General features: G+C 47.5%; 17 non-coding genes and 1 pseudogene across 17 annotated transcripts; all 18 read right to left on the reverse strand.

The window, feature by feature from the left end:
- Positions 1 to 216: 216 nt before the first annotated feature.
- On the reverse strand, positions 217 to 407 carry LOC142726224 (U2 spliceosomal RNA). Its single transcript, XR_012876707.1, has one exon. It is a non-coding gene; the product is annotated as a U2 spliceosomal RNA (small nuclear RNA).
- Positions 408 to 1695: 1288 nt separating this feature from the next.
- LOC142726225 (U2 spliceosomal RNA) lies at positions 1696 to 1886 on the reverse strand. Its single transcript, XR_012876708.1, has one exon. It is a non-coding gene; the product is annotated as a U2 spliceosomal RNA (small nuclear RNA).
- A 1265-nt stretch (positions 1887 to 3151) lies between these two features.
- On the reverse strand, positions 3152 to 3342 carry LOC142726226 (U2 spliceosomal RNA). The gene has a single exon (XR_012876709.1). It is a non-coding gene; the product is annotated as a U2 spliceosomal RNA (small nuclear RNA).
- Positions 3343 to 4676: 1334 nt separating this feature from the next.
- LOC142726227 (U2 spliceosomal RNA) lies at positions 4677 to 4867 on the reverse strand. Its single transcript, XR_012876710.1, has one exon. It is a non-coding gene; the product is annotated as a U2 spliceosomal RNA (small nuclear RNA).
- A 1284-nt stretch (positions 4868 to 6151) lies between these two features.
- Positions 6152 to 6342, reverse strand: LOC142726228 (U2 spliceosomal RNA). The gene has a single exon (XR_012876711.1). It is a non-coding gene; the product is annotated as a U2 spliceosomal RNA (small nuclear RNA).
- Positions 6343 to 7626: 1284 nt separating this feature from the next.
- LOC142726168 (U2 spliceosomal RNA) lies at positions 7627 to 7817 on the reverse strand. Its single transcript, XR_012876657.1, has one exon. It is a non-coding gene; the product is annotated as a U2 spliceosomal RNA (small nuclear RNA).
- A 1280-nt stretch (positions 7818 to 9097) lies between these two features.
- Positions 9098 to 9288, reverse strand: LOC142726131 (U2 spliceosomal RNA). Its single transcript, XR_012876623.1, has one exon. It is a non-coding gene; the product is annotated as a U2 spliceosomal RNA (small nuclear RNA).
- Positions 9289 to 10584: 1296 nt separating this feature from the next.
- Positions 10585 to 10775, reverse strand: LOC142726132 (U2 spliceosomal RNA). The gene has a single exon (XR_012876624.1). It is a non-coding gene; the product is annotated as a U2 spliceosomal RNA (small nuclear RNA).
- A 1284-nt stretch (positions 10776 to 12059) lies between these two features.
- Positions 12060 to 12250, reverse strand: LOC142726133 (U2 spliceosomal RNA). The gene has a single exon (XR_012876625.1). It is a non-coding gene; the product is annotated as a U2 spliceosomal RNA (small nuclear RNA).
- Positions 12251 to 13538: 1288 nt separating this feature from the next.
- LOC142726179 (U2 spliceosomal RNA) lies at positions 13539 to 13643 on the reverse strand (annotated as a pseudogene).
- Positions 13644 to 14923: 1280 nt separating this feature from the next.
- Positions 14924 to 15114, reverse strand: LOC142726134 (U2 spliceosomal RNA). Its single transcript, XR_012876626.1, has one exon. It is a non-coding gene; the product is annotated as a U2 spliceosomal RNA (small nuclear RNA).
- A 1296-nt stretch (positions 15115 to 16410) lies between these two features.
- On the reverse strand, positions 16411 to 16601 carry LOC142726135 (U2 spliceosomal RNA). Its single transcript, XR_012876627.1, has one exon. It is a non-coding gene; the product is annotated as a U2 spliceosomal RNA (small nuclear RNA).
- A 1284-nt stretch (positions 16602 to 17885) lies between these two features.
- Positions 17886 to 18076, reverse strand: LOC142726137 (U2 spliceosomal RNA). The gene has a single exon (XR_012876629.1). It is a non-coding gene; the product is annotated as a U2 spliceosomal RNA (small nuclear RNA).
- Positions 18077 to 19347: 1271 nt separating this feature from the next.
- LOC142726138 (U2 spliceosomal RNA) lies at positions 19348 to 19538 on the reverse strand. The gene has a single exon (XR_012876630.1). It is a non-coding gene; the product is annotated as a U2 spliceosomal RNA (small nuclear RNA).
- Positions 19539 to 20834: 1296 nt separating this feature from the next.
- LOC142726139 (U2 spliceosomal RNA) lies at positions 20835 to 21025 on the reverse strand. The gene has a single exon (XR_012876631.1). It is a non-coding gene; the product is annotated as a U2 spliceosomal RNA (small nuclear RNA).
- A 1292-nt stretch (positions 21026 to 22317) lies between these two features.
- Positions 22318 to 22508, reverse strand: LOC142726140 (U2 spliceosomal RNA). The gene has a single exon (XR_012876632.1). It is a non-coding gene; the product is annotated as a U2 spliceosomal RNA (small nuclear RNA).
- A 1282-nt stretch (positions 22509 to 23790) lies between these two features.
- On the reverse strand, positions 23791 to 23981 carry LOC142726142 (U2 spliceosomal RNA). The gene has a single exon (XR_012876633.1). It is a non-coding gene; the product is annotated as a U2 spliceosomal RNA (small nuclear RNA).
- Positions 23982 to 25257: 1276 nt separating this feature from the next.
- Positions 25258 to 25448, reverse strand: LOC142726143 (U2 spliceosomal RNA). Its single transcript, XR_012876634.1, has one exon. It is a non-coding gene; the product is annotated as a U2 spliceosomal RNA (small nuclear RNA).
- Between the last annotated feature and the right edge of the window lie 1904 nt (positions 25449 to 27352).

The following is a 27352-nucleotide window of genomic DNA, read 5'->3' on the forward strand; positions in this document are numbered from 1 at the left end:
TGTGAAATGCCGGAAACACAGAAACACAGACGACACACAACAAGAGGTGGCAATCTATTCATTAATTGCATTTAATCAATGAGCTCATTATCACTCATGCATTGTCCAACAGGTGTTGAAATAATGGGATTAAAAGGGGAGATCCCTTCAGAAAGACAGAAACAATAGCAAAGACAAAAAACACTTTTGGAATCTGCTTTTAGTCAACACATAAGGAAAGGGTGCACCGGTCCTGGAAATACTGCAATACCAGGTCAATGCGTGGAGTGGACAGAGCAAGCTCTATTTCCATCTCCCTGTTCTAAAAATCCATTTAATATATGGTCCCCAGATAGGGGACGTATCAGATATTAAACTGATAAGAACAGATACTACACTTGATCTTAGCCAAAAGGCCGAGAAGCGATAACCCGAACGGGCCGCGCGTTGCCCGAGCCTGCCCGATACTGCTGTTCAGCCCTTGCAGCGATTCAGCCTACTTCGAGGCAATTCCATGGGGCCCTGCAGGCTCACACACTCACAGCTACACGGGAGGTGAATAAAGGCCGGAGAGGAAGCCAGACAGGATTTGCTTCTTTTGCTTGCACCACAATGCAGTGCTGAAAGAGGAGGAATCTACATAAAAACGCCTTCCTGGCAACGCCCAAATGCCCTGCTGCCATGCAGATAAACACTGGCAGCGGCAGCAAGTGCATGCCCACAGCCACCCCTTGTTCCTTCACACCTTGTATCAGCTGTAATCCAGTCCAGTCCAGTGCTGCCTGCTGAGCAGCACTGACCAACACTGCCTGGGCCCAGGCTTTTATCTCTGAGGCCCCATTATGATGTCAGAAAGCTGGCTCTGGAATCCTGAGGGCTCCACTATGACACGTGCAAAGTTCCGTCTGAACTTTATATAAGACGGTGAGGCTCAGTCAGTCACTCAGTGTTGCCTGAGAGGGCAACACTGCAACAGCCGGCCGCCAGGCTGTCTTTTTTTTGCACAGCTAGTTGCCTCCAGGAGGCCACAAGAGGGAGACAAGGGACTGCAAAATGGAAAATAGGCATCCACCAACTTTACAGACAACTTCTCCTTGCTCCTACAACCTCCATCCTTGCACAGTTTGTTATTCTTCTAGGTAACATAGTAACAAATCCAAATTGCTGCTCTCTTTGTAGGCAAGCAAGGCTTTGTTGCAACTGCAATTCTTACTTCTTCTTGAAATGTAGGGACGACAGTACATTCCATCACATCCATCTAGTGTACACAGGTAGGTCCATTGTGGCGGGCAGGCGAGCGGGCGGGCTGCTTTATTGGCTGTTTGCTGTTCCCCTACTCCACTCCACTATTTGACTGTTGTGCTGCATCAATCAATCAATCAATCAATCAATCAATCAATCAATCAATCAATCAATCAGTGGCTGGCTCAGGTGCAGCTCTTTAACTTACCTAAAAGGGAGGGCGGAGAGAAGACAAGGAAGGTGAATGAGGTGTTCCAATGTGAAATGCCGGAAACACAGAAACACAGACGACACACAACAAGAGGTGGCAATCTATTCATTAATTGCATTTAATCAATGAGCTCATTATCACTCATGCATTGTCCAACAGGTGTTGAAATAATGGGATTAAAAGGGGAGATCCCTTCAGAAAGACAGAAACAATAGCAAAGACAAAAAACACTTTTGGAATCTGCTTTTAGTCAACACATAAGGAAAGGGTGCACCGGTCCTGGAAATACTGCAATACCAGGTCAATGCGTGGAGTGGACAGAGCAAGCTCTATTTCCATCTCCCTGTTCTAAAAATCCATTTAATATATGGTCCCCAGATAGGGGACGTATCAGATATTAAACTGATAAGAACAGATACTACACTTGATCTTAGCCAAAAGGCCGAGAAGCGATAACCCGAACGGGCCGCGCGTTGCCCGAGCCTGCCCGATACTGCTGTTCAGCCCTTGCAGCGATTCAGCCTACTTCTAGGCAATTCCATGGGGCCCTGCAGGCTCACACACTCACAGCTACACGGGAGGTGAATAAAGGCCGGAGAGGAAGCCAGACAGGATTTGCTTCTTTTGCTTGCACCACAATGCAGTGCTGAAAGAGGAGGAATCTACATAAAAACGCCTTCCTGGCAACGCCCAAATGCCCTGCTGCCATGCAGATAAACACTGGCAGCGGCAGCAAGTGCATGCCCACAGCCACCCCTTGTTCCTTCACACCTTGTATCAGCTGTAATCCAGTCCAGTCCAGTGCTGCCTGCTGAGCAGCACTGACCAACACTGCCTGGGCCCAGGCTTTTATCTCTGAGGCCCCATTATGATGTCAGAAAGCTGGCTCTGGAATCCTGAGGGCTCCACTATGACACGTGCAAAGTTCCGTCTGAACTTTATATAAGACGGTGAGGCTCAGTCAGTCACTCAGTGTTGCCTGAGAGGGCAACACTGCAACAGCCGGCCGCCAGGCTGTCTTTTTTTTTGCACAGCTAGTTGCCTCCAGGAGGCCACAAGAGGGAGACAAGGGACTGCAAAATGGAAAATAGGCATCCACCAACTTTACAGACAACTTCTCCTTGCTCCTACAACCTCCATCCTTGCACAGTTTGTTATTCTTCTAGGTAACATAGTAACAAATCCAAATTGCTGCTCTCTTTGTAGGCAAGCAAGGCTTTGTTGCAACTGCAATTCTTACTTCTTCTTGAAATGTAGGGACGACAGTACATTCCATCACATCCATCTAGTGTACACAGGTAGGTCCATTGTGGCGGGCAGGCGAGCGGGCGGGCTGCTTTATTGGCTGTTTGCTGTTCCCCTACTCCACTCCACTATTTGACTGTTGTGCTGCATCAATCAATCAATCAATCAATCAATCAGTGGCTGGCTCAGGTGCAGCTCTTTAACTTACCTAAAAGGGAGGGCGGAGAGAAGACAAGGAAGGTGAATGAGGTGTTCCAATGTGAAATGCCGGAAACACAGAAACACAGACGACACACAACAAGAGGTGGCAATCTATTCATTAATTGCATTTAATCAATGAGCTCATTATCACTCATGCATTGTCCAACAGGTGTTGAAATAATGGGATTAAAAGGGGAGATCCCTTCAGAAAGACAGAAACAATAGCAAAGACAAAAAACACTTTTGGAATCTGCTTTTAGTCAACACATAAGGAAAGGGTGCACCGGTCCTGGAAATACTGCAATACCAGGTCAATGCGTGGAGTGGACAGAGCAAGCTCTATTTCCATCTCCCTGTTCTAAAAATCCATTTAATATATGGTCCCCAGATAGGGGACGTATCAGATATTAAACTGATAAGAACAGATACTACACTTGATCTTAGCCAAAAGGCCGAGAAGCGATAACCCGAACGGGCCGCGCGTTGCCCGAGCCTGCCCGATACTGCTGTTCAGCCCTTGCAGCGATTCAGCCTACTTCTAGGCAATTCCATGGGGCCCTGCAGGCTCACACACTCACAGCTACACGGGAGGTGAATAAAGGCCGGAGAGGAAGCCAGACAGGATTTGCTTCTTTTGCTTGCACCACAATGCAGTGCTGAAAGAGGAGGAATTCTTTTGCTTGCACCACAATGCAGTGCTGAAAGAGGAGGAATCTACATAAAAACGCCTTCCTGGCAACGCCCAAATGCCCTGCTGCCATGCAGATAAACACTGGCAGCGGCAGCAAGTGCATGCCCACAGCCACCCCTTGTTCCTTCACACCTTGTATCAGCTGTAATCCAGTCCAGTCCAGTGCTGCCTGCTGAGCAGCACTGACCAACACTGCCTGGGCCCAGGCTTTTATCTCTGAGGCCCCATTATGATGTCAGAAAGCTGGCTCTGGAATCCTGAGGGCTCCACTATGACACGTGCAAAGTTCCGTCTGAACTTTATATAAGACGGTGAGGCTCAGTCAGTCACTCAGTGTTGCCTGAGAGGGCAACACTGCAACAGCCGGCCGCCAGGCTGTCTTTTTTTTGCACAGCTAGTTGCCTCCAGGAGGCCACAAGAGGGAGACAAGGGACTGCAAAATGGAAAATAGGCATCCACCAACTTTACAGACAACTTCTCCTTGCTCCTACAACCTCCATCCTTGCACAGTTTGTTATTCTTCTAGGTAACATAGTAACAAATCCAAATTGCTGCTCTCTTTGTAGGCAAGCAAGGCTTTGTTGCAACTGCAATTCTTACTTCTTCTTGAAATGTAGGGACGACAGTACATTCCATCACATCCATCTAGTGTACACAGGTAGGTCCATTGTGGCGGGCAGGCGAGCGGGCGGGCTGCTTTATTGGCTGTTTGCTGTTCCCCTACTCCACTCCACTATTTGACTGTTGTGCTGCATCAATCAATCAATCAATCAATCAATCAATCAATCAATCAATCAATCAATCAATCAGTGGCTGGCTCAGGTGCAGCTCTTTAACTTACCTAAAAGGGAGGGCGGAGAGAAGACAAGGAAGGTGAATGAGGTGTTCCAATGTGAAATGCCGGAAACACAGAAACACAGACGACACACAACAAGAGGTGGCAATCTATTCATTAATTGCATTTAATCAATGAGCTCATTATCACTCATGCATTGTCCAACAGGTGTTGAAATAATGGGATTAAAAGGGGAGATCCCTTCAGAAAGACAGAAACAATAGCAAAGACAAAAAACACTTTTGGAATCTGCTTTTAGTCAACACATAAGGAAAGGGTGCACCGGTCCTGGAAATACTGCAATACCAGGTCAATGCGTGGAGTGGACAGAGCAAGCTCTATTTCCATCTCCCTGTTCTAAAAATCCATTTAATATATGGTCCCCAGATAGGGGACGTATCAGATATTAAACTGATAAGAACAGATACTACACTTGATCTTAGCCAAAAGGCCGAGAAGCGATAACCCGAACGGGCCGCGCGTTGCCCGAGCCTGCCCGATACTGCTGTTCAGCCCTTGCAGCGATTCAGCCTACTTCTAGGCAATTCCATGGGGCCCTGCAGGCTCACACACTCACAGCTACACGGGAGGTGAATAAAGGCCGGAGAGGAAGCCAGACAGGATTTGCTTCTTTTGCTTGCACCACAATGCAGTGCTGAAAGAGGAGGAATCTACATAAAAATGCCTTCCTGGCAACGCCCAAATGCCCTGCTGCCATGCAGATAAACACTGGCAGCGGCAGCAAGTGCATGCCCACAGCCACCCCTTGTTCCTTCACACCTTGTATCAGCTGTAATCCAGTCCAGTCCAGTGCTGCCTGCTGAGCAGCACTGACCAACACTGCCTGGGCCCAGGCTTTTATCTCTGAGGCCCCATTATGATGTCAGAAAGCTGGCTCTGGAATCCTGAGGGCTCCACTATGACACGTGCAAAGTTCCGTCTGAACTTTATATAAGACGGTGAGGCTCAGTCAGTCACTCAGTGTTGCCTGAGAGGGCAACACTGCAACAGCCGGCCGCCAGGCTGTCTTTTTTTTGCACAGCTAGTTGCCTCCAGGAGGCCACAAGAGGGAGACAAGGGACTGCAAAATGGAAAATAGGCATCCACCAACTTTACAGACAACTTCTCCTTGCTCCTACAACCTCCATCCTTGCACAGTTTGTTATTCTTCTAGGTAACATAGTAACAAATCCAAATTGCTGCTCTCTTTGTAGGCAAGCAAGGCTTTGTTGCAACTGCAATTCTTACTTCTTCTTGAAATGTAGGGACGACAGTACATTCCATCACATCCATCTAGTGTACACAGGTAGGTCCATTGTGGCGGGCAGGCGAGCGGGCGGGCTGCTTTATTGGCTGTTTGCTGTTCCCCTACTCCACTCCACTATTTGACTGTTGTGCTGCATCAATCAATCAATCAATCAATCAATCAATCAATCAATCAATCAATCAGTGGCTGGCTCAGGTGCAGCTCTTTAACTTACCTAAAAGGGAGGGCGGAGAGAAGACAAGGAAGGTGAATGAGGTGTTCCAATGTGAAATGCCGGAAACACAGAAACACAGACGACACACAACAAGAGGTGGCAATCTATTCATTAATTGCATTTAATCAATGAGCTCATTATCACTCATGCATTGTCCAACAGGTGTTGAAATAATGGGATTAAAAGGGGAGATCCCTTCAGAAAGACAGAAACAATAGCAAAGACAAAAAACACTTTTGGAATCTGCTTTTAGTCAACACATAAGGAAAGGGTGCACCGGTCCTGGAAATACTGCAATACCAGGTCAATGCGTGGAGTGGACAGAGCAAGCTCTATTTCCATCTCCCTGTTCTAAAAATCCATTTAATATATGGTCCCCAGATAGGGGACGTATCAGATATTAAACTGATAAGAACAGATACTACACTTGATCTTAGCCAAAAGGCCGAGAAGCGATAACCCGAACGGGCCGCGCGTTGCCCGAGCCTGCCCGATACTGCTGTTCAGCCCTTGCAGCGATTCAGCCTACTTCTAGGCAATTCCATGGGGCCCTGCAGGCTCACACACTCACAGCTACACGGGAGGTGAATAAAGGCCGGAGAGGAAGCCAGACAGGATTTGCTTCTTTTGCTTGCACCACAATGCAGTGCTGAAAGAGGAGGAATCTACATAAAAACGCCTTCCTGGCAACGCCCAAATGCCCTGCTGCCATGCAGATAAACACTGGCAGCGGCAGCAAGTGCATGCCCACAGCCACCCCTTGTTCCTTCACACCTTGTATCAGCTGTAATCCAGTCCAGTCCAGTGCTGCCTGCTGAGCAGCACTGACCAACACTGCCTGGGCCCAGGCTTTTATCTCTGAGGCCCCATTATGATGTCAGAAAGCTGGCTCTGGAATCCTGAGGGCTCCACTATGACACGTGCAAAGTTCCGTCTGAACTTTATATAAGACGGTGAGGCTCAGTCAGTCACTCAGTGTTGCCTGAGAGGGCAACACTGCAACAGCCGGCCGCCAGGCTGTCTTTTTTTTGCACAGCTAGTTGCCTCCAGGAGGCCACAAGAGGGAGACAAGGGACTGCAAAATGGAAAATAGGCATCCACCAACTTTACAGACAACTTCTCCTTGCTCCTACAACCTCCATCCTTGCACAGTTTGTTATTCTTCTAGGTAACATAGTAACAAATCCAAATTGCTGCTCTCTTTGTAGGCAAGCAAGGCTTTGTTGCAACTGCAATTCTTACTTCTTCTTGAAATGTAGGGACGACAGTACATTCCATCACATCCATCTAGTGTACACAGGTAGGTCCATTGTGGCGGGCAGGCGAGCGGGCGGGCTGCTTTATTGGCTGTTTGCTGTTCCCCTACTCCACTCTACTATTTGACTGTTGTGCTGCATCAATCAATCAATCAATCAATCAATCAATCAATCAATCAATCAATCAGTGGCTGGCTCAGGTGCAGCTCTTTAACTTACCTAAAAGGGAGGGCGGAGAGAAGACAAGGAAGGTGAATGAGGTGTTCCAATGTGAAATGCCGGAAACACAGAAACACAGACGACACACAACAAGAGGTGGCAATCTATTCATTAATTGCATTTAATCAATGAGCTCATTATCACTCATGCATTGTCCAACAGGTGTTGAAATAATGGGATTAAAAGGGGAGATCCCTTCAGAAAGACAGAAACAATAGCAAAGACAAAAAACACTTTTGGAATCTGCTTTTAGTCAACACATAAGGAAAAGGTGCACCGGTCCTGGAAATACTGCAATACCAGGTCAATGCGTGGAGTGGACAGAGCAAGCTCTATTTCCATCTCCCTGTTCTAAAAATCCATTTAATATATGGTCCCCAGATAGGGGACGTATCAGATATTAAACTGATAAGAACAGATACTACACTTGATCTTAGCCAAAAGGCCGAGAAGCGATAACCCGAACGGGCCGCGCGTTGCCCGAGCCTGCCCGATACTGCTGTTCAGCCCTTGCAGCGATTCAGCCTACTTCTAGGCAATTCCATGGGGCCCTGCAGGCTCACACACTCACAGCTACACGGGAGGTGAATAAAGGCCGGAGAGGAAGCCAGACAGGATTTGCTTCTTTTGCTTGCACCACAATGCAGTGCTGAAAGAGGAGGAATCTACATAAAAACGCCTTCCTGGCAACGCCCAAATGCCCTGCTGCCATGCAGATAAACACTGGCAGCGGCAGCAAGTGCATGCCCACAGCCACCCCTTGTTCCTTCACACCTTGTATCAGCTGTAATCCAGTCCAGTCCAGTGCTGCCTGCTGAGCAGCACTGACCAACACTGCCTGGGCCCAGGCTTTTATCTCTGAGGCCCCATTATGATGTCAGAAAGCTGGCTCTGGAATCCTGAGGGCTCCACTATGACACGTGCAAAGTTCCGTCTGAACTTTATATAAGACGGTGAGGCTCAGTCAGTCACTCAGTGTTGCCTGAGAGGGCAACACTGCAACAGCCGGCCGCCAGGCTGTCTTTTTTTTGCACAGCTAGTTGCCTCCAGGAGGCCACAAGAGGGAGACAAGGGACTGCAAAATGGAAAATAGGCATCCACCAACTTTACAGACAACTTCTCCTTGCTCCTACAACCTCCATCCTTGCACAGTTTGTTATTCTTCTAGGTAACATAGTAACAAATCCAAATTGCTGCTCTCTTTGTAGGCAAGCAAGGCTTTGTTGCAACTGCAATTCTTACTTCTTCTTGAAATGTAGGGACGACAGTACATTCCATCACATCCATCTAGTGTACACAGGTAGGTCCATTGTGGCGGGCAGGCGAGCGGGCGGGCTGCTTTATTGGCTGTTTGCTGTTCCCCTACTCCACTCCACTATTTGACTGTTGTGCTGCATCAATCAATCAATCAATCAATCAATCAATCAATCAATCAATCAGTGGCTGGCTCAGGTGCAGCTCTTTAACTTACCTAAAAGGGAGGGCGGAGAGAAGACAAGGAAGGTGAATGAGGTGTTCCAATGTGAAATGCCGGAAACACAGAAACACAGACGACACACAACAAGAGGTGGCAATCTATTCATTAATTGCATTTAATCAATGAGCTCATTATCACTCATGCATTGTCCAACAGGTGTTGAAATAATGGGATTAAAAGGGGAGATCCCTTCAGAAAGACAGAAACAATAGCAAAGACAAAAAACACTTTTGGAATCTGCTTTTAGTCAACACATAAGGAAAGGGTGCACCGGTCCTGGAAATACTGCAATACCAGGTCAATGCGTGGAGTGGACAGAGCAAGCTCTATTTCCATCTCCCTGTTCTAAAAATCCATTTAATATATGGTCCCCAGATAGGGGACGTATCAGATATTAAACTGATAAGAACAGATACTACACTTGATCTTAGCCAAAAGGCCGAGAAGCGATAACCCGAACGGGCCGCGCGTTGCCCGAGCCTGCCCGATACTGCTGTTCAGCCCTTGCAGCGATTCAGCCTACTTCTAGGCAATTCCATGGGGCCCTGCAGGCTCACACACTCACAGCTACACGGGAGGTGAATAAAGGCCGGAGAGGAAGCCAGACAGGATTTGCTTCTTTTGCTTGCACCACAATGCAGTGCTGAAAGAGGAGGAATCTACATAAAAACGCCTTCCTGGCAACGCCCAAATGCCCTGCTGCCATGCAGATAAACACTGGCAGCGGCAGCAAGTGCATGCCCACAGCCACCCCTTGTTCCTTCACACCTTGTATCAGCTGTAATCCAGTCCAGTCCAGTGCTGCCTGCTGAGCAGCACTGACCAACACTGCCTGGGCCCAGGCTTTTATCTCTGAGGCCCCATTATGATGTCAGAAAGCTGGCTCTGGAATCCTGAGGGCTCCACTATGACACGTGCAAAGTTCCGTCTGAACTTTATATAAGACGGTGAGGCTCAGTCAGTCACTCAGTGTTGCCTGAGAGGGCAACACTGCAACAGCCGGCCGCCAGGCTGTCTTTTTTTTGCACAGCTAGTTGCCTCCAGGAGGCCACAAGAGGGAGACAAGGGACTGCAAAATGGAAAATAGGCATCCACCAACTTTACAGACAACTTCTCCTTGCTCCTACAACCTCCATCCTTGCACAGTTTGTTATTCTTCTAGGTAACATAGTAACAAATCCAAATTGCTGCTCTCTTTGTAGGCAAGCAAGGCTTTGTTGCAACTGCAATTCTTACTTCTTCTTGAAATGTAGGGACGACAGTACATTCCATCACATCCATCTAGTGTACACAGGTAGGTCCATTGTGGCGGGCAGGCGAGCGGGCGGGCTGCTTTATTGGCTGTTTGCTGTTCCCCTACTCCACTCCACTATTTGACTGTTGTGCTGCATCAATCAATCAATCAATCAATCAATCAATCAATCAATCAATCAATCAATCAATCAATCAGTGGCTGGCTCAGGTGCAGCTCTTTAACTTACCTAAAAGGGAGGGCGGAGAGAAGACAAGGAAGGTGAATGAGGTGTTCCAATGTGAAATGCCGGAAACACAGAAACACAGACGACACACAACAAGAGGTGGCAATCTATTCATTAATTGCATTTAATCAATGAGCTCATTATCACTCATGCATTGTCCAACAGGTGTTGAAATAATGGGATTAAAAGGGGAGATCCCTTCAGAAAGACAGAAACAATAGCAAAGACAAAAAACACTTTTGGAATCTGCTTTTAGTCAACACATAAGGAAAGGGTGCACCGGTCCTGGAAATACTGCAATACCAGGTCAATGCGTGGAGTGGACAGAGCAAGCTCTATTTCCATCTCCCTGTTCTAAAAATCCATTTAATATATGGTCCCCAGATAGGGGACGTATCAGATATTAAACTGATAAGAACAGATACTACACTTGATCTTAGCCAAAAGGCCGAGAAGCGATAACCCGAACGGGCCGCGCGTTGCCCGAGCCTGCCCGATACTGCTGTTCAGCCCTTGCAGCGATTCAGCCTACTTCTAGGCAATTCCATGGGGCCCTGCAGGCTCACACACTCACAGCTACACGGGAGGTGAATAAAGGCCGGAGAGGAAGCCAGACAGGATTTGCTTCTTTTGCTTGCACCACAATGCAGTGCTGAAAGAGGAGGAATCTACATAAAAACGCCTTCCTGGCAACGCCCAAAAGCCCTGCTGCCGTGCAGATAAACACTGGCAGCGGCAGCAAGTGCATGCCCACAGCCACCCCTTGTTCCTTCACACCTTGTATCAGCTGTAATCCAGTCCAGTCCAGTGCTGCCTGCTGAGCAGCACTGACCAACACTGCCTGGGCCCAGGCTTTTATCTCTGAGGCCCCATTATGATGTCAGAAAGCTGGCTCTGGAATCCTGAGGGCTCCACTATGACACGTGCAAAGTTCCGTCTGAACTTTATATAAGACGGTGAGGCTCAGTCAGTCACTCAGTGTTGCCTGAGAGGGCAACACTGCAACAGCCGGCCGCCAGGCTGTCTTTTTTTTGCACAGCTAGTTGCCTCCAGGAGGCCACAAGAGGGAGACAAGGGACTGCAAAATGGAAAATAGGCATCCACCAACTTTACAGACAACTTCTCCTTGCTCCTACAACCTCCATCCTTGCACAGTTTGTTATTCTTCTAGGTAACATAGTAACAAATCCAAATTGCTGCTCTCTTTGTAGGCAAGCAAGGCTTTGTTGCAACTGCAATTCTTACTTCTTCTTGAAATGTAGGGACGACAGTACATTCCATCACATCCATCTAGTGTACACAGGTAGGTCCATTGTGGCGGGCAGGCGAGCGGGCGGGCTGCTTTATTGGCTGTTTGCTGTTCCCCTACTCCACTCCACTATTTGACTGTTGTGCTGCATCAATCAATCAATCAATCAATCAATCAATCAATCAATCAATCAATCAGTGGCTGGCTCAGGTGCAGCTCTTTAACTTACCTAAAAGGGAGGGCGGAGAGAAGACAAGGAAGGTGAATGAGGTGTTCCAATGTGAAATGCCGGAAACACAGAAACACAGACGACACACAACAAGAGGTGGCAATCTATTCATTAATTGCATTTAATCAATGAGCTCATTATCACTCATGCATTGTCCAACAGGTGTTGAAATAATGGGATTAAAAGGGGAGATCCCTTCAGAAAGACAGAAACAATAGCAAAGACAAAAAACACTTTTGGAATCTGCTTTTAGTCAACACATAAGGAAAGGGTGCACCGGTCCTGGAAATACTGCAATACCAGGTCAATGCGTGGAGTGGACAGAGCAAGCTCTATTTCCATCTCCCTGTTCTAAAAATCCATTTAATATATGGTCCCCAGATAGGGGACGTATCAGATATTAAACTGATAAGAACAGATACTACACTTGATCTTAGCCAAAAGGCCGAGAAGCGATAACCCGAACGGGCCGCGCGTTGCCCGAGCCTGCCCGATACTGCTGTTCAGCCCTTGCAGCGATTCAGCCTACTTCTAGGCAATTCCATGGGGCCCTGCAGGCTCACACACTCACAGCTACACGGGAGGTGAATAAAGGCCGGAGAGGAAGCCAGACAGGATTTGCTTCTTTTGCTTGCACCACAATGCAGTGCTGAAAGAGGAGGAATCTACATAAAAACGCCTTCCTGGCAACGCCCAAATGCCCTGCTGCCATGCAGATAAACACTGGCAGCGGCAGCAAGTGCATGCCCACAGCCACCCCTTGTTCCTTCACACCTTGTATCAGCTGTAATCCAGTCCAGTCCAGTGCTGCCTGCTGAGCAGCACTGACCAACACTGCCTGGGCCCAGGCTTTTATCTCTGAGGCCCCATTATGATGTCAGAAAGCTGGCTCTGGAATCCTGAGGGCTCCACTATGACACGTGCAAAGTTCCGTCTGAACTTTATATAAGACGGTGAGGCTCAGTCAGTCACTCAGTGTTGCCTGAGAGGGCAACACTGCAACAGCCGGCCGCCAGGCTGTCTTTTTTTTGCACAGCTAGTTGCCTCCAGGAGGCCACAAGAGGGAGACAAGGGACTGCAAAATGGAAAATAGGCATCCACCAACTTTACAGACAACTTCTCCTTGCTCCTACAACCTCCATCCTTGCACAGTTTGTTATTCTTCTAGGTAACATAGTAACAAATCCAAATTGCTGCTCTCTTTGTAGGCAAGCAAGGCTTTGTTGCAACTGCAATTCTTACTTCTTCTTGAAATGTAGGGACGACAGTACATTCCATCACATCCATCTAGTGTACACAGGTAGGTCCATTGTGGCGGGCAGGCGAGCGGGCGGGCTGCTTTATTGGCTGTTTGCTGTTCCCCTACTCCACTCCACTATTTGACTGTTGTGCTGCATCAATCAATCAATCAATCAATCAATCAATCAATCAATCAATCAATCAATCAGTGGCTGGCTCAGGTGCAGCTCTTTAACTTACCTAAAAGGGAGGGCGGAGAGAAGACAAGGAAGGTGAATGAGGTGTTCCAATGTGAAATGCCGGAAACACAGAAACACAGACGACACACAACAAGAGGTGGCAATCTATTCATTAATTGCATTTAATCAATGAGCTCATTATCACTCATGCATTGTCCAACAGGTGTTGAAATAATGGGATTAAAAGGGGAGATCCCTTCAGAAAGACAGAAACAATAGCAAAGACAAAAAACACTTTTGGAATCTGCTTTTAGTCAACACATAAGGAAAGGGTGCACCGGTCCTGGAAATACTGCAATACCAGGTCAATGCGTGGAGTGGACAGAGCAAGCTCTATTTCACTTGATCTTAGCCAAAAGGCCGAGAAGCGATAACCCGAACGGGCCGCGCGTTGCCCGAGCCTGCCCGATACTGCTGTTCAGCCCTTGCAGCGATTCAGCCTACTTCTAGGCAATTCCATGGGGCCCTGCAGGCTCACACACTCACAGCTACACGGGAGGTGAATAAAGGCCGGAGAGGAAGCCAGACAGGATTTGCTTCTTTTGCTTGCACCACAATGCAGTGCTGAAAGAGGAGGAATCTACATAAAAACGCCTTCCTGGCAACGCCCAAATGCCCTGCTGCCATGCAGATAAACACTGGCAGCGGCAGCAAGTGCATGCCCACAGCCACCCCTTGTTCCTTCACACCTTGTATCAGCTGTAATCCAGTCCAGTCCAGTGCTGCCTGCTGAGCAGCACTGACCAACACTGCCTGGGCCCAGGCTTTTATCTCTGAGGCCCCATTATGATGTCAGAAAGCTGGCTCTGGAATCCTGAGGGCTCCACTATGACACGTGCAAAGTTCCGTCTGAACTTTATATAAGACGGTGAGGCTCAGTCAGTCACTCAGTGTTGCCTGAGAGGGCAACACTGCAACAGCCGGCCGCCAGGCTGTCTTTTTTTTGCACAGCTAGTTGCCTCCAGGAGGCCACAAGAGGGAGACAAGGGACTGCAAAATGGAAAATAGGCATCCACCAACTTTACAGACAACTTCTCCTTGCTCCTACAACCTCCATCCTTGCACAGTTTGTTATTCTTCTAGGTAACATAGTAACAAATCCAAATTGCTGCTCTCTTTGTAGGCAAGCAAGGCTTTGTTGCAACTGCAATTCTTACTTCTTCTTGAAATGTAGGGACGACAGTACATTCCATCACATCCATCTAGTGTACACAGGTAGGTCCATTGTGGCGGGCAGGCGAGCGGGCGGGCTGCTTTATTGGCTGTTTGCTGTTCCCCTACTCCACTCCACTATTTGACTGTTGTGCTGCATCAATCAATCAATCAATCAATCAATCAATCAATCAATCAATCAGTGGCTGGCTCAGGTGCAGCTCTTTAACTTACCTAAAAGGGAGGGCGGAGAGAAGACAAGGAAGGTGAATGAGGTGTTCCAATGTGAAATGCCGGAAACACAGAAACACAGACGACACACAACAAGAGGTGGCAATCTATTCATTAATTGCATTTAATCAATGAGCTCATTATCACTCATGCATTGTCCAACAGGTGTTGAAATAATGGGATTAAAAGGGGAGATCCCTTCAGAAAGACAGAAACAATAGCAAAGACAAAAAACACTTTTGGAATCTGCTTTTAGTCAACACATAAGGAAAGGGTGCACCGGTCCTGGAAATACTGCAATACCAGGTCAATGCGTGGAGTGGACAGAGCAAGCTCTATTTCCATCTCCCTGTTCTAAAAATCCATTTAATATATGGTCCCCAGATAGGGGACGTATCAGATATTAAACTGATAAGAACAGATACTACACTTGATCTTAGCCAAAAGGCCGAGAAGCGATAACCCGAACGGGCCGCGCGTTGCCCGAGCCTGCCCGATACTGCTGTTCAGCCCTTGCAGCGATTCAGCCTACTTCTAGGCAATTCCATGGGGCCCTGCAGGCTCACACACTCACAGCTACACGGGAGGTGAATAAAGGCCGGAGAGGAAGCCAGACAGGATTTGCTTCTTTTGCTTGCACCACAATGCAGTGCTGAAAGAGGAGGAATCTACATAAAAACGCCTTCCTGGCAACGCCCAAATGCCCTGCTGCCATGCAGATAAACACTGGCAGCGGCAGCAAGTGCATGCCCACAGCCACCCCTTGTTCCTTCACACCTTGTATCAGCTGTAATCCAGTCCAGTCCAGTGCTGCCTGCTGAGCAGCACTGACCAACACTGCCTGGGCCCAGGCTTTTATCTCTGAGGCCCCATTATGATGTCAGAAAGCTGGCTCTGGAATCCTGAGGGCTCCACTATGACACGTGCAAAGTTCCGTCTGAACTTTATATAAGACGGTGAGGCTCAGTCAGTCACTCAGTGTTGCCTGAGAGGGCAACACTGCAACAGCCGGCCGCCAGGCTGTCTTTTTTTTGCACAGCTAGTTGCCTCCAGGAGGCCACAAGAGGGAGACAAGGGACTGCAAAATGGAAAATAGGCATCCACCAACTTTACAGACAACTTCTCCTTGCTCCTACAACCTCCATCCTTGCACAGTTTGTTATTCTTCTAGGTAACATAGTAACAAATCCAAATTGCTGCTCTCTTTGTAGGCAAGCAAGGCTTTGTTGCAACTGCAATTCTTACTTCTTCTTGAAATGTAGGGACGACAGTACATTCCATCACATCCATCTAGTGTACACAGGTAGGTCCATTGTGGCGGGCAGGCGAGCGGGCGGGCTGCTTTATTGGCTGTTTGCTGTTCCCCTACTCCACTCCACTATTTGACTGTTGTGCTGCATCAATCAATCAATCAATCAATCAATCAATCAATCAATCAATCAATCAATCAATCAATCAGTGGCTGGCTCAGGTGCAGCTCTTTAACTTACCTAAAAGGGAGGGCGGAGAGAAGACAAGGAAGGTGAATGAGGTGTTCCAATGTGAAATGCCGGAAACACAGAAACACAGACGACACACAACAAGAGGTGGCAATCTATTCATTAATTGCATTTAATCAATGAGCTCATTATCACTCATGCATTGTCCAACAGGTGTTGAAATAATGGGATTAAAAGGGGAGATCCCTTCAGAAAGACAGAAACAATAGCAAAGACAAAAAACACTTTTGGAATCTGCTTTTAGTCAACACATAAGGAAAGGGTGCACCGGTCCTGGAAATACTGCAATACCAGGTCAATGCGTGGAGTGGACAGAGCAAGCTCTATTTCCATCTCCCTGTTCTAAAAATCCATTTAATATATGGTCCCCAGATAGGGGACGTATCAGATATTAAACTGATAAGAACAGATACTACACTTGATCTTAGCCAAAAGGCCGAGAAGCGATAACCCGAACGGGCCGCGCGTTGCCCGAGCCTGCCCGATACTGCTGTTCAGCCCTTGCAGCGATTCAGCCTACTTCTAGGCAATTCCATGGGGCCCTGCAGGCTCACACACTCACAGCTACACGGGAGGTGAATAAAGGCCGGAGAGGAAGCCAGACAGGATTTGCTTCTTTTGCTTGCACCACAATGCAGTGCTGAAAGAGGAGGAATCTACATAAAAACGCCTTCCTGGCAACGCCCAAATGCCCTGCTGCCATGCAGATAAACACTGGCAGCGGCAGCAAGTGCATGCCCACAGCCACCCCTTGTTCCTTCACACCTTGTATCAGCTGTAATCCAGTCCAGTCCAGTGCTGCCTGCTGAGCAGCACTGACCAACACTGCCTGGGCCCAGGCTTTTATCTCTGAGGCCCCATTATGATGTCAGAAAGCTGGCTCTGGAATCCTGAGGGCTCCACTATGACACGTGCAAAGTTCCGTCTGAACTTTATATAAGACGGTGAGGCTCAGTCAGTCACTCAGTGTTGCCTGAGAGGGCAACACTGCAACAGCCGGCCGCCAGGCTGTCTTTTTTTTGCACAGCTAGTTGCCTCCAGGAGGCCACAAGAGGGAGACAAGGGACTGCAAAATGGAAAATAGGCATCCACCAACTTTACAGACAACTTCTCCTTGCTCCTACAACCTCCATCCTTGCACAGTTTGTTATTCTTCTAGGTAACATAGTAACAAATCCAAATTGCTGCTCTCTTTGTAGGCAAGCAAGGCTTTGTTGCAACTGCAATTCTTACTTCTTCTTGAAATGTAGGGACGACAGTACATTCCATCACATCCATCTAGTGTACACAGGTAGGTCCATTGTGGCGGGCAGGCGAGCGGGCGGGCTGCTTTATTGGCTGTTTGCTGTTCCCCTACTCCACTCCACTATTTGACTGTTGTGCTGCATCAATCAATCAATCAATCAATCAATCAATCAATCAATCAATCAATCAGTGGCTGGCTCAGGTGCAGCTCTTTAACTTACCTAAAAGGGAGGGCGGAGAGAAGACAAGGAAGGTGAATGAGGTGTTCCAATGTGAAATGCCGGAAACACAGAAACACAGACGACACACAACAAGAGGTGGCAATCTATTCATTAATTGCATTTAATCAATGAGCTCATTATCACTCATGCATTGTCCAACAGGTGTTGAAATAATGGGATTAAAAGGGGAGATCCCTTCAGAAAGACAGAAACAATAGCAAAGACAAAAAACACTTTTGGAATCTGCTTTTAGTCAACACATAAGGAAAGGGTGCACCGGTCCTGGAAATACTGCAATACCAGGTCAATGCGTGGAGTGGACAGAGCAAGCTCTATTTCCATCTCCCTGTTCTAAAAATCCATTTAATATATGGTCCCCAGATAGGGGACGTATCAGATATTAAACTGATAAGAACAGATACTACACTTGATCTTAGCCAAAAGGCCGAGAAGCGATAACCCGAACGGGCCGCGCGTTGCCCGAGCCTGCCCGATACTGCTGTTCAGCCCTTGCAGCGATTCAGCCTACTTCTAGGCAATTCCATGGGGCCCTGCAGGCTCACACACTCACAGCTACACGGGAGGTGAATAAAGGCCGGAGAGGAAGCCAGACAGGATTTGCTTCTTTTGCTTGCACCACAATGCAGTGCTGAAAGAGGAGGAATCTACATAAAAACGCCTTCCTGGCAACGCCCAAATGCCCTGCTGCCATGCAGATAAACACTGGCAGCGGCAGCAAGTGCATGCCCACAGCCACCCCTTGTTCCTTCACACCTTGTATCAGCTGTAATCCAGTCCAGTCCAGTGCTGCCTGCTGAGCAGCACTGACCAACACTGCCTGGGCCCAGGCTTTTATCTCTGAGGCCCCATTATGATGTCAGAAAGCTGGCTCTGGAATCCTGAGGGCTCCACTATGACACGTGCAAAGTTCCGTCTGAACTTTATATAAGACGGTGAGGCTCAGTCAGTCACTCAGTGTTGCCTGAGAGGGCAACACTGCAACAGCCGGCCGCCAGGCTGTCTTTTTTTTGCACAGCTAGTTGCCTCCAGGAGGCCACAAGAGGGAGACAAGGGACTGCAAAATGGAAAATAGGCATCCACCAACTTTACAGACAACTTCTCCTTGCTCCTACAACCTCCATCCTTGCACAGTTTGTTATTCTTCTAGGTAACATAGTAACAAATCCAAATTGCTGCTCTCTTTGTAGGCAAGCAAGGCTTTGTTGCAACTGCAATTCTTACTTCTTCTTGAAATGTAGGGACGACAGTACATTCCATCACATCCATCTAGTGTACACAGGTAGGTCCATTGTGGCGGGCAGGCGAGCGGGCGGCTGCTTTATTGGCTGTTTGCTGTTCCCCTACTCCACTCCACTATTTGACTGTTGTGCTGCATCAATCAATCAATCAATCAATCAATCAATCAATCAGTGGCTGGCTCAGGTGCAGCTCTTTAACTTACCTAAAAGGGAGGGCGGAGAGAAGACAAGGAAGGTGAATGAGGTGTTCCAATGTGAAATGCCGGAAACACAGAAACACAGACGACACACAACAAGAGGTGGCAATCTATTCATTAATTGCATTTAATCAATGAGCTCATTATCACTCATGCATTGTCCAACAGGTGTTGAAATAATGGGATTAAAAGGGGAGATCCCTTCAGAAAGACAGAAACAATAGCAAAGACAAAAAACACTTTTGGAATCTGCTTTTAGTCAACACATAAGGAAAGGGTGCACCGGTCCTGGAAATACTGCAATACCAGGTCAATGCGTGGAGTGGACAGAGCAAGCTCTATTTCCATCTCCCTGTTCTAAAAATCCATTTAATATATGGTCCCCAGATAGGGGACGTATCAGATATTAAACTGATAAGAACAGATACTACACTTGATCTTAGCCAAAAGGCCGAGAAGCGATAACCCGAACGGGCCGCGCGTTGCCCGAGCCTGCCCGATACTGCTGTTCAGCCCTTGCAGCGATTCAGCCTACTTCTAGGCAATTCCATGGGGCCCTGCAGGCTCACACACTCACAGCTACACGGGAGGTGAATAAAGGCCAGAGAGGAAGCCAGACAGGATTTGCTTCTTTTGCTTGCACCACAATGCAGTGCTGAAAGAGGAGGAATCTACATAAAAACGCCTTCCTGGCAACGCCCAAATGCCCTGCTGCCATGCAGATAAACACTGGCAGCGGCAGCAAGTGCATGCCCACAGCCACCCCTTGTTCCTTCACACCTTGTATCAGCTGTAATCCAGTCCAGTCCAGTGCTGCCTGCTGAGCAGCACTGACCAACACTGCCTGGGCCCAGGCTTTTATCTCTGAGGCCCCATTATGATGTCAGAAAGCTGGCTCTGGAATCCTGAGGGCTCCACTATGACACGTGCAAAGTTCCGTCTGAACTTTATATAAGACGTGAGGCTCAGTCAGTCACTCAGTGTTGCCTGAGAGGGCAACACTGCAACAGCCGGCCGCCAGGCTGTCTTTTTTTTTGCACAGCTAGTTGCCTCCAGGAGGCCACAAGAGGGAGACAAGGGACTGCAAAATGGAAAATAGGCATCCACCAACTTTACAGACAACTTCTCCTTGCTCCTACAACCTCCATCCTTGCACAGTTTGTTATTCTTCTAGGTAACATAGTAACAAATCCAAATTGCTGCTCTCTTTGTAGGCAAGCAAGGCTTTGTTGCAACTGCAATTCTTACTTCTTCTTGAAATGTAGGGACGACAGTACATTCCATCACATCCATCTAGTGTACACAGGTAGGTCCATTGTGGCGGGCAGGCGAGCGGGCGGGCTGCTTTATTGGCTGTTTGCTGTTCCCCTACTCCACTCCACTATTTGACTGTTGTGCTGCATCAATCAATCAATCAATCAATCAATCAATCAATCAATCAATCAATCAATCAATCAATCAGTGGCTGGCTCAGGTGCAGCTCTTTAACTTACCTAAAAGGGAGGGCGGAGAGAAGACAAGGAAGGTGAATGAGGTGTTCCAATGTGAAATGCCGGAAACACAGAAACACAGACGACACACAACAAGAGGTGGCAATCTATTCATTAATTGCATTTAATCAATGAGCTCATTATCACTCATGCATTGTCCAACAGGTGTTGAAATAATGGGATTAAAAGGGGAGATCCCTTCAGAAAGACAGAAACAATAGCAAAGACAAAAAACACTTTTGGAATCTGCTTTTAGTCAACACATAAGGAAAGGGTGCACCGGTCCTGGAAATACTGCAATACCAGGTCAATGCGTGGAGTGGACAGAGCAAGCTCTATTTCCATCTCCCTGTTCTAAAAATCCATTTAATATATGGTCCCCAGATAGGGGACGTATCAGATATTAAACTGATAAGAACAGATACTACACTTGATCTTAGCCAAAAGGCCGAGAAGCGATAACCCGAACGGGCCGCGCGTTGCCCGAGCCTGCCCGATACTGCTGTTCAGCCCTTGCAGCGATTCAGCCTACTTCTAGGCAATTCCATGGGGCCCTGCAGGCTCACACACTCACAGCTACACGGGAGGTGAATAAAGGCCGGAGAGGAAGCCAGACAGGATTTGCTTCTTTTGCTTGCACCACAATGCAGTGCTGAAAGAGGAGGAATCTACATAAAAACGCCTTCCTGGCAACGCCCAAATGCCCTGCTGCCATGCAGATAAACACTGGCAGCGGCAGCAAGTGCATGCCCACAGCCACCCCTTGTTCCTTCACACCTTGTATCAGCTGTAATCCAGTCCAGTCCAGTGCTGCCTGCTGAGCAGCACTGACCAACACTGCCTGGGCCCAGGCTTTTATCTCTGAGGCCCCATTATGATGTCAGAAAGCTGGCTCTGGAATCCTGAGGGCTCCACTATGACACGTGCAAAGTTCCGTCTGAACTTTATATAAGACGGTGAGGCTCAGTCAGTCACTCAGTGTTGCCTGAGAGGGCAACACTGCAACAGCCGGCCGCCAGGCTGTCTTTTTTTTGCACAGCTAGTTGCCTCCAGGAGGCCACAAGAGGGAGACAAGGGACTGCAAAATGGAAAATAGGCATCCACCAACTTTACAGACAACTTCTCCTTGCTCCTACAACCTCCATCCTTGCACAGTTTGTTATTCTTCTAGGTAACATAGTAACAAATCCAAATTGCTGCTCTCTTTGTAGGCAAGCAAGGCTTTGTTGCAACTGCAATTCTTACTTCTTCTTGAAATGTAGGGACGACAGTACATTCCATCACATCCATCTAGTGTACACAGGTAGGTCCATTGTGGCGGGCAGGCGAGCGGGCGGGCTGCTTTATTGGCTGTTTGCTGTTCCCCTACTCCACTCCACTATTTGACTGTTGTGCTGCATCAATCAATCAATCAATCAATCAATCAATCAATCAATCAATCAATCAATCAATCAGTGGCTGGCTCAGGTGCAGCTCTTTAACTTACCTAAAAGGGAGGGCGGAGAGAAGACAAGGAAGGTGAATGAGGTGTTCCAATGTGAAATGCCGGAAACACAGAAACACAGACGACACACAACAAGAGGTGGCAATCTATTCATTAATTGCATTTAATCAATGAGCTCATTATCACTCATGCATTGTCCAACAGGTGTTGAAATAATGGGATTAAAAGGGGAGATCCCTTCAGAAAGACAGAAACAATAGCAAAGACAAAAAACACTTTTGGAATCTGCTTTTAGTCAACACATAAGGAAAGGGTGCACCGGTCCTGGAAATACTGCAATACCAGGTCAATGCGTGGAGTGGACAGAGCAAGCTCTATTTCCATCTCCCTGTTCTAAAAATCCATTTAATATATGGTCCCCAGATAGGGGACGTATCAGATATTAAACTGATAAGAACAGATACTACACTTGATCTTAGCCAAAAGGCCGAGAAGCGATAACCCGAACGGGCCGCGCGTTGCCCGAGCCTGCCCGATACTGCTGTTCAGCCCTTGCAGCGATTCAGCCTACTTCTAGGCAATTCCATGGGGCCCTGCAGGCTCACACACTCACAGCTACACGGGAGGTGAATAAAGGCCGGAGAGGAAGCCAGACAGGATTTGCTTCTTTTGCTTGCACCACAATGCAGTGCTGAAAGAGGAGGAATCTACATAAAAACGCCTTCCTGGCAACGCCCAAATGCCCTGCTGCCATGCAGATAAACACTGGCAGCGGCAGCAAGTGCATGCCCACAGCCACCCCTTGTTCCTTCACACCTTGTATCAGCTGTAATCCAGTCCAGTCCAGTGCTGCCTGCTGAGCAGCACTGACCAACACTGCCTGGGCCCAGGCTTTTATCTCTGAGGCCCCATTATGATGTCAGAAAGCTGGCTCTGGAATCCTGAGGGCTCCACTATGACACGTGCAAAGTTCCGTCTGAACTTTATATAAGACGGTGAGGCTCAGTCAGTCACTCAGTGTTGCCTGAGAGGGCAACACTGCAACAGCCGGCCGCCAGGCTGTCTTTTTTTTGCACAGCTAGTTGCCTCCAGGAGGCCACAAGAGGGAGACAAGGGACTGCAAAATGGAAAATAGGCATCCACCAACTTTACAGACAACTTCTCCTTGCTCCTACAACCTCCATCCTTGCACAGTTTGTTATTCTTCTAGGTAACATAGTAACAAATCCAAATTGCTGCTCTCTTTGTAGGCAAGCAAGGCTTTGTTGCAACTGCAATTCTTACTTCTTCTTGAAATGTAGGGACGACAGTACATTCCATCACATCCATCTAGTGTACACAGGTAGTGTAGTGTACATTGTGGCGGGCAGGCGAGCGGGCGGGCTGCTTTATTGGCTGTTTGCTGTTCCCCTACTCCACTCCACTATTTGACTGTTGTGCTGCATCAATCAATCAATCAATCAATCAATCAATCAATCAATCAGTGGCTGGCTCAGGTGCAGCTCTTTAACTTACCTAAAAGGGAGGGCGGAGAGAAGACAAGGAAGGTGAATGAGGTGTTCCAATGTGAAATGCCGGAAACACAGAAACACAGACGACACACAACAAGAGGTGGCAATCTATTCATTAATTGCATTTAATCAATGAGCTCATTATCACTCATGCATTGTCCAACAGGTGTTGAAATAATGGGATTAAAAGGGGAGATCCCTTCAGAAAGACAGAAACAATAGCAAAGACAAAAAACACTTTTGGAATCTGCTTTTAGTCAACACATAAGGAAAGGGTGCACCGGTCCTGGAAATACTGCAATACCAGGTCAATGCGTGGAGTGGACAGAGCAAGCTCTATTTCCATCTCCCTGTTCTAAAAATCCATTTAATATATGGTCCCCAGATAGGGGACGTATCAGATATTAAACTGATAAGAACAGATACTACACTTGATCTTAGCCAAAAGGCCGAGAAGCGATAACCCGAACGGGCCGCGCGTTGCCCGAGCCTGCCCGATACTGCTGTTCAGCCCTTGCAGCGATTCAGCCTACTTCTAGGCAATTCCATGGGGCCCTGCAGGCTCACACACTCACAGCTACACGGGAGGTGAATAAAGGCCGGAGAGGAAGCCAGACAGGATTTGCTTCTTTTGCTTGCACCACAATGCAGTGCTGAAAGAGGAGGAATCTACATAAAAACGCCTTCCTGGCAACGCCCAAATGCCCTGCTGCCATGCAGATAAACACTGGCAGCGGCAGCAAGTGCATGCCCACAGCCACCCCTTGTTCCTTCACACCTTGTATCAGCTGTGATCCAGTCCAGTCCAGTGCTGCCTGCTGAGCAGCACTGACCAACACTGCCTGGGCCCAGGCTTTTATCTCTGAGGCCCCATTATGATGTCAGAAAGCTGGCTCTGGAATCCTGAGGGCTCCACTATGACACGTGAAAAGTTCCGTCTGAACTTTATATAAGACGGTGAGGCTCAGTCAGTCACTCAGTGTTGCCTGAGAGGGCAACACTGCAACAGCCGGCCGCCAGGCTGTCTTTTTTTTGCACAGCTAGTTGCCTCCAGGAGGCCACAAGAGGGAGACAAGGGACTGCAAAATGGAAAATAGGCATCCACCAACTTTACAGACAACTTCTCCTTGCTCCTACAACCTCCATCCTTGCACAGTTTGTTATTCTTCTAGGTAACATAGTAACAAATCCAAATTGCTGCTCTCTTTGTAGGCAAGCAAGGCTTTGTTGCAACTGCAATTCTTACTTCTTCTTGAAATGTAGGGACGACAGTACATTCCATCACATCCATCTAGTGTACACAGGTAGGTCCACTGTGGCGGGCAGGCGAGCGGGCGGGCTGCTTTATTGGCTGTTTGCTGTTCCCCTACTCCACTCCACTATTTGACTGTTGTGCTGCATCAATCAATCAATCAATCAATCAATCAATCAATCAATCAGTGGCTGGCTCAGGTGCAGCTCTTTAACTTACCTAAAAGGGAGGGCGGAGAGAAGACAAGGAAGGTGAATGAGGTGTTCCAATGTGAAATGCCGGAAACACAGAAACACAGACGACACACAACAAGAGGTGGCAATCTATTCATTAATTGCATTTAATCAATGAGCTCATTATCACTCATGCATTGTCCAACAGGTGTTGAAATAATGGGATTAAAAGGGGAGATCCCTTCAGAAAGACAGAAACAATAGCAAAGACAAAAAACACTTTTGGAATCTGCTTTTAGTCAACACATAAGGAAAGGGTGCACCGGTCCTGGAAATACTGCAATACCAGGTCAATGCGTGGAGTGGACAGAGCAAGCTCTATTTCCATCTCCCTGTTCTAAAAATCCATTTAATATATGGTCCCCAGATAGGGGACGTATCAGATATTAAACTGATAAGAACAGATACTACACTTGATCTTAGCCAAAAGGCCGAGAAGCGATAACCCGAACGGGCCGCGCGTTGCCCGAGCCTGCCCGATACTGCTGTTCAGCCCTTGCAGCGATTCAGCCTACTTCTAGGCAATTCCATGGGGCCCTGCAGGCTCACACACTCACAGCTACACGGGAGGTGAATAAAGGCCGGAGAGGAAGCCAGACAGGATTTGCTTCTTTTGCTTGCACCACAATGCAGTGCTGAAAGAGGAGGAATCTACATAAAAACGCCTTCCTGGCAACGCCCAAATGCCCTGCTGCCATGCAGATAAACACTGGCAGCGGCAGCAAGTGCATGCCCACAGCCACCCCTTGTTCCTTCACACCTTGTATCAGCTGTAATCCAGTCCAGTCCAGTGCTGCCTGCTGAGCAGCACTGACCAACACTGCCTGGGCCCAGGCTTTTATCTCTGAGGCCTGTCGTGGAAATGCATCGCTCAAAATATATTAGACTGAAATTTATACGAGTCCCAACAGACTCTCAAGGCCAGACTCCATTAGTCAGAATCCTAATTAGGATATTTCACCGATATATATCGAGAGACGAGAAGAAAACACACAGACACGCTGAAATGTTCAAAATTCTCATCTGAAGGATTTATTACCAAACTCAAACTGTTAAACTGAAATTCAGAAGGGGTGTAGGCTTGAGGTAAACCAATCAGAGACAATGTAACAATATTTGTTATTCAGTAAAAAGCATACAATAAAATACATCATTATAATTCTCCACACATTATGTTTACAGGTTTCTTATCTCTCTTTTGGACAGAATGTCCTCGTGGAGATGGGGGGAGACCTTCCCTCACGCATACTTGCCATCCCCCCATCTCACTCCCATCTCACTCCCTGTCCATCTTCGCATGGGAACCAAGGTCAAAGATAAAACATACGAAATCAACATTACTTGTATTAAAGGAACAATGACTTTTCTATTCACTACAATAAAACCAAGATGGGAACTCCAGACAAGATGGCTGCTGCACGAAACTAAATCATTTACACATTATCATCACTTTCACATAATACATATCTTAGTAATTCGGCCTCCTGCTTGATAATTCACAATGTAATTTCAAACAGAGAATATAAGCAAATAAATCATCCTTCACAAACCTCCCTTTTTCTCATATTAAATTACAGAAATTATATATTATGATTATGAAACTCAAACAATATATCAATAGGGCCACAACTAATATGATGCCATCACCAATGTCCGGTTAGGGTATGGGGTCGCACCAGTGTATTGACAAGTCATGTACATCATCGTCCTCTTCTTCTCCTGTCTTCTGATTAGAACACTTGATACTGCTGATGGATTCACTCAGGTCTTTGGTCCTTACTTTGATCTTTGCTGATGTCATCAGGACTTGATTTGGTCTTTTTCATCTGTCAGACACCGTCTCTTTTAGTTTACGTCGCCGGGCTATACACAACACCTCATGCTGTGAGCCTGGTGTGAGATCCCACGTAGGCGGATTAGTGGGGTGTTATTGTGACCCCACAAACCCTCCGCTCATCTGTCTTCTTATCTTGTCTGGGCGGCTGCTTGGAATTGTGACACTGCCGTCAGTTCATGACAAACGCGTTGTACTGGCTCCGGCTGCGCCTGCCGCACCTCAGTAATGGAGTTCATCGTATCAAAAATCTTTTAGTTCATGTTTACTGGCACTTTCTGGGGAACCCCAACCCTTGTCAATTGTTACTAATCTGGTGATAACATCTACGTACTATAAAAGTTGTTCTAAGTACATACAATAACAATGTCAGGCCCTTAAACTAAATCAAACAAACAAACACCTTTTATATAAGAAAAACTTCTCTGTTCCAATGGACAGGGCACCTAGAAGATGTGTAATTATTGGGTACATTTCATATGCACTTGGTGTCACGCTTTCCAGCAGGATTTG

The sequence above is a fragment of the Rhinoderma darwinii genome, unplaced genomic scaffold (assembly GCF_050947455.1).
Source record: "Rhinoderma darwinii isolate aRhiDar2 unplaced genomic scaffold, aRhiDar2.hap1 Scaffold_610, whole genome shotgun sequence".
NCBI lineage: Eukaryota > Metazoa > Chordata > Amphibia > Anura > Rhinodermatidae > Rhinoderma > Rhinoderma darwinii.